This window comes from Cherax quadricarinatus, chromosome 2, assembly GCF_038502225.1.
Source record: "Cherax quadricarinatus isolate ZL_2023a chromosome 2, ASM3850222v1, whole genome shotgun sequence".
In the NCBI taxonomy this organism is placed as follows: domain Eukaryota; kingdom Metazoa; phylum Arthropoda; class Malacostraca; order Decapoda; family Parastacidae; genus Cherax; species Cherax quadricarinatus.
In genome coordinates, this window is record NC_091293.1 from 62,044,050 (window position 1) to 62,050,155 (window position 6,106).

Consider the following 6,106-nt stretch of genomic DNA (forward strand, 5'->3'; position numbering starts at 1 on the left):
AAAATGATACGCTGGCGGTAGAAATTCAGTTAAACGTCTAAATTGTTGGAAACGCTTGAAATCACAGTGTGTGTCCTCCTTAGAGAAGAGACAAACAACAGTGATACATCACAAGTGGGTGTGAGATGGACCTGCTGTGCCTAGGCCAGTAGGGTTACTGCTGTGCCTCTTATCTGCGTTATTTATGAGCTTTGGCAATGGAGTTGATAACTAGAACTGCCATGTTTATGTCAGTGAAACAAGTTGCTAGACTTGACGCTGTTGATAAATCTCCAGTTCTGTGAGGTAGTTACATTAGTTTAACAAGCTGGCTGGCTAACTGGCTGGCTGACTTGTTTATTGACAATGTCTGGCTAACTGGCTGGCTGGCTAATTGGTTACATAGCTTCCTGATTGGCTGGCTGCCTGACTGACTGGTTAACTGGCTAACTGACTGGCTGACTGACTGGCTACCTACTTGCTCATCCTTGTCCTACTTGCCCTGTCTGTGCCTCTTGTAAACAATTATTTTCTCTGACAATATGATTTCTAGGTGGACACAAGAGGCTTGTCTCGACCACCACAATGAAAATGGATAGGTCGTGGACGAAGTCTGGACAATACAAACTTGCGATTCAGCGTCGTTAATCAATTTTATTTTTGTGTGAAGGGCTGGATAGCCGATAAATATTGCGTATTTGGTCCGCTTCATAGCTATTTTAAGCAGACATTTCGTTAAGCGTATATAATGAGTCTTTGTCCGGCCACATTTTCCCGTTTTATCCGATACCCTTTTTATGGGATCCATTTTATCGAAATCTTAAAGTAATAATAATAATAATAATAATAATAATAATAATAATAATAATAATAATAATAATAATAATATTATTATTATTATTATTATTATTATTATTATTATTATTATTATTATTATTAGGATCATGTGGCACCTGGGGAACAGAAGCTAATTACGTCTGTTCCAAGGAAGGAGCAAGGATCAGGAGCTCTTCACCTGCTTTAAAGGTCTTCCCTGAGAGGGTCCATGCTAATAGAATCCGTCCAATCACTCAAATGTTGCGTCAAATTCTCTCAGAAGTACAGCTGGGACAGTTGGTTAGTGTCGGCAGTGCAGCTGAGAGACTGTTGACGTGCCAGCAGTACTGCTGAGGGAATTGTCTGAAGTGTCAGCAGTACTGCTGAGGGTGTTGGTTGAAGTGTCAGCAGTACTGCTGAGGGTGTTGGCTGAAGTGTCAGCAGTACTGCTGAGGGTATTGGCTGAAACGTCAGCAGTACTGGTGAGACAGTTAAAGTGTTAACAGTACTGTTGAAAGAGCTGGTTGAAGTGTCAGTAGTACAACTGAGAGAGTTGGTTGCAGTTACAACAGTACAGTTGAGAGAGAGAGAGCTGAGAGAAAGCTTGTTATGACTGTAGGGAATCTTCCGTGTGTCACACATCCGGTGTGTGGAAGACAACTATCACTCAACAAACTTTCCTAGTCAGATACAAACATGTGCATCATGGTGTGAGAGGTCAGTAACTCCTTCGTGTGAGAGGCCTGTAACTCTTGGGTGTGAGAGGTCAGTAACACTTGGATTAAAAGGTCAAAAGAATCTGAGTAACTGTCACTAGGTTTTCCTAAGAAATAAATAGGAGGAAAAAGTTTACTCTTGAGATCCGATATTAGCATATTACAGTGCTGAGACACTCGGACACTACTGGCGCTAACACCACCACTCCATGAAACGCACGGCATGGAGTGGTGGTCGAAGTTAGTTTAATATGTTTATTATACACCCCATACCCATCCTGTGGGCGGTAGTCAAAAGATTGCAGAGGTACATAACTGGTCTAGGGACTGGACTCCAAAGTTTTGATAGCTGAGCAAGTTACAGAGGTAATGAACTCACAGTTACAAAGGTAATGAACTCACAATTTACAAAGGTAATGAACTCCAGGTAGGTCTGGTCACAATCATGACAAGTTACAAAGGTATTTACAGATTACAGAGGTACGTAATGGGTCCAGGGACTGGGCCCCCAATTTTTTGATAGCTGAACTAGGTACAAAGATAATGAACTCACAAGTTACAAAGGTAATGAATCCTGTAAGAATGGTTACTTAGTCGAAGCCAGACTAAAATTGTATATCTTCTATCGTGGCCAACATAAAGTTGTAAACATACTGCAGTAATCGGCGGAAATTTGTAGACCAAATGTCGTAGCGAGCATAAAGCTGTAGAGAATAAAAATGCACAATATTGTGACTGGAACCACACACAAATAACCCGCACATAAGTTTTAAGTTTCATTCTCCTTCGTGCGGGTTATTTGTGTATAAAATTGTAGAACTACTGGCGTAACCAATATAAAGTTGTAGTTCTCGATATGGCAAACCCAACAAAAAGGTATGAATTAGTGCAGGTGTGTAGGACGCTGTGGACTGTTGTTGAGTTAACTGTCACAACCTCACTGGCATCTGTCTCCTTGAGTACAATTTAAGGATGATGTTACTATATTTATTTGCTAGGCCTCATGGTCTTGTTCTACCTTTTCGTGGTTGTGAATGGGTTATCCTAGGTAATTTACACTATGGATGATAATCGTACTTAAGTGTACGTGTACCTAAATAAACTTACGGAGGATTAGCGGAAGACAAGGTATGTAAGAAATTACCTGCATGAAGTTTACAGGGTATTACCTAAATTTTTACATGTAAGTAATTTGGGTGAGATAAGTTGGACTTAGTCACAGTGGGTCACAGGACTATCACTCCTTCGATGCTCACTCCTTCACTACTCTCACAAAAAAGCTTGGCCTGACACTAAATTAATAATTACAACATTAAAAATTAATACCAATAATTTTAAATTATAAAATAGTGTGAACTGTATAAACATTAAAATTTAGATAATTAAGAAATTTATATTACCACTTACCATTTATATTGCAGTTGGATTACCCCACAACACCTACTTAACAAATAGAATCCTACTGGCCATAAGAAATCTAAATGAAAGGACTAACGGCATACATACTGGATGTGTTGTATGGTGATACAAGATGTTCCAGAGAGGGGACACAGAAACAAAGGGTCACTCTTGGAAGTTGAAGACTCAGATGAGTCACAGGGATGCTAGGAAACATTTCTTCAGTCATAGAGTGGTCAGGAAGTGGAACAGTCTGGCGAGTGACGTAGTGGAGGCAGGAACCATACGTAGCTTTAAGACGAGGTATGATAAGGTTCATGGAGCAGGGAGAGAGAGGACCTAGTAGCGTTCAGTGAAGAGGTGGGGCCAGGAGCTGAGTCTCGACCCCTGCAACTACAATTAGGTGAGTATCACCACTTAATTTTGGAGGCCCCACAAATTCTCTGTCCCTATTCTTCAGCAGGGGACATTCCAGTACTTAATTATAGGCTGAGCCCGATCCATTTAATTATGGCCTCGATGATGCCAGATTACTTGACGATTTCACCACAACCAGTGTTCCCACATTTATTCATTATGGCATCTCGTATCACTCTGCGGTCACTGCACACCCTCTTTCACATAAAATTCCTTGAAGGGTCAAATTAGTGTCACGTTTTAACACAGTTCTATTATTCATATTTACACATGCTGAATTTAGGAAAATTATAAAAAAAAATCCACAAGATATAAATTTCCTCTTCTTAACTGTAACCGACACTGGTACTAAACGGAAACTTAACAATACTTCATTCAGCTAGGATGCAGGACAAATTGGCCACACACCGGTGAATGGGATGGTAGTAAAGTGTTGGGTTATTAACTCACTCCCGTGGGAGTAATGAGCACCTTAGCTCACACCGTCTACGATCTGAATTGTCAAATACGAGAAAGAGCTCACTCATTGAACGTCTTCAAAAGAAATTCAAGCAATTTCCTGTAGCTTCTTAGAAAAGTGACCCTCCAGCATCACCACATCCAACTTTGCCAAAACTTTACTTTATAGGTCGAGAGAGGACGAACGCCTTCCATGAAGTCTTGAGAGTGACGAAGGTGAGCAGGAGAAAAAGTACCAAGAAAAGGACTTTTTCTCCTGCCCACTTGTCACTCTCAAGACTTCATCAAACGTGTTCGTCCTCTCCTGACCTTTAAGATGCTAAGTCTTGACGTTGAGTCCCTCTTCACCTTTATTTTATAGATTGTATAATTTATAATATTTCAAGATGTATGACATAAACTTTTGCGTACAATGATGTCCCTCTGTGTGCTCACGTAGACCTCGAAGATTTCTCTGTTAAGATGTAGGTATGCAGAATAAACACTTTATACAACTTCAGTGTGTTGGCCGTTAAACTAACAATATCTTACTGCGGCGGTGGAATCAGGACATGAGAAAAGGCTGCTTAGCAAGACTGCTCTAGCTATTGCCTGTTAGTAATGAAATGGTTATAGTTATAACCACAATTTCTAAAAGGGTGGATCGGTAAGCCGGAGAAGGCCTCGGTCAGATGACCAAAAGCCCAAGCTGTGAGTCATCATATGACTAACACCCGCGTCAGGAAACACTTGTCCTGTTTCCTGGCAAACCGTACCTAACCTAACTTACTGCCTGCTGCTGAAACTGCCAAGATCCTGCTCTTACCGTCAGGTTTATGCCAAGATCATCATAGCTACAGTATTTCACGACCATCACACTTCAATCTTGCAATTAGATTCGTGGTGAGCATATACTTTCATCTTCTCTGGAATATGTTTCTTTATCCTTTCTCCATTCAGGAAGTGCATGTGTGCAGCTCAACAGCCACCAGGCTGTAGGTAACTTACCCTTCAGTTATTTCCTGGCTGTGTTGTACTATGCCAGCACGACTGCTGTCACATTGTTCCCTAGTTGATTACTTTTATGAAAGTCAACAAGTGGTCAGCAATTTTTGCTTAGCTTACAGGGACAGGAGCTGCGACGGAATTAATTCCAGCTATATGACTATTAGGTTATCCTAGTCCCAGGTGAGGTCTTACTAATTTATTCTCAGTGTATGCCTGTAATAATGTGTTTAATGTAAATAACGTTGAAATTTAAAGCACTTGTTTGTAAAATTATAATGTTCTTCATAATGCTTATTTACTTTCAGACAGTCCTAAAACCCCGTCCCTCAGTGTTTCTTATGTTAAAGGGATGAGATCCTCGGAATGGTTTGGTAAAGTTAATTAATTTTGGTTAGGTTAGGTTAGTTTTTTGTCGGTTAGTTAAAGTGATTAGCATAGGTTGTATTAATTAACGTGGAGGGCATTTTACATAAAGCAACTAGGAGGTTAACGATTAAAAGATGTCATATTAGAGCAAACAGACGCGTCACCCCCGCCCCATACGACAGAATACTCCTGCCCCCCCTCACACGACAGAATACTCCTGCCCCCCCTCACACGACAGAATACTCCTGCCCCCCCCTTACACAACAGAAAACTCCTGACCCCCCTCACACGACAGAATACTCCTGCCCCCCCTTACACAACAGAAAACTCCTGACCCCCCTCACACGACAGAATACTCCTGCCCCCCTTACACAACAGAAAACTCCTGACCCCCCCTCACACGACATAATACTTCTGACCCCCCTCACACGACAGAATACTCCTGCCCCCCCCTTACACAACAGAAAACTCCTGACCCCCCTCACACGACAGAATACTCCTGACCCCCCTCACACGACAGAATACTCCTGCCCCTTCTCACACAACAGAAAACTCCTGACCCCCCTCACACGACAGAATACTCCTGACCCCCCTCACACGACAGAATACTCCTGACCCCCCTCACACGACAGAATACTCCTGACCCCCCTCACACGACAGAATACTCCTGACCCCCCTCACACGACAGAATACTCCTGCCCCCTCACAAGACAGAAGCCCCCTCCTCACACGACATAATACTTCTGCCCCTCCCACACACAACGGAATACTTCTGCCCCCCCCACGTGACAGAACACTTCTGACCCTCACACAACGAACTACTCCTTCCCCTCACACGTTGGAATACTTCTGCCCCCCACCCGGCGGAATACTCCTGCCTCCTCACGAGGTAATACTGCCCCCTCACACGACAGAATACTCCTGCCCCCTACACGAGGGAATACTCCTGCCCTTCACACAACGGAATA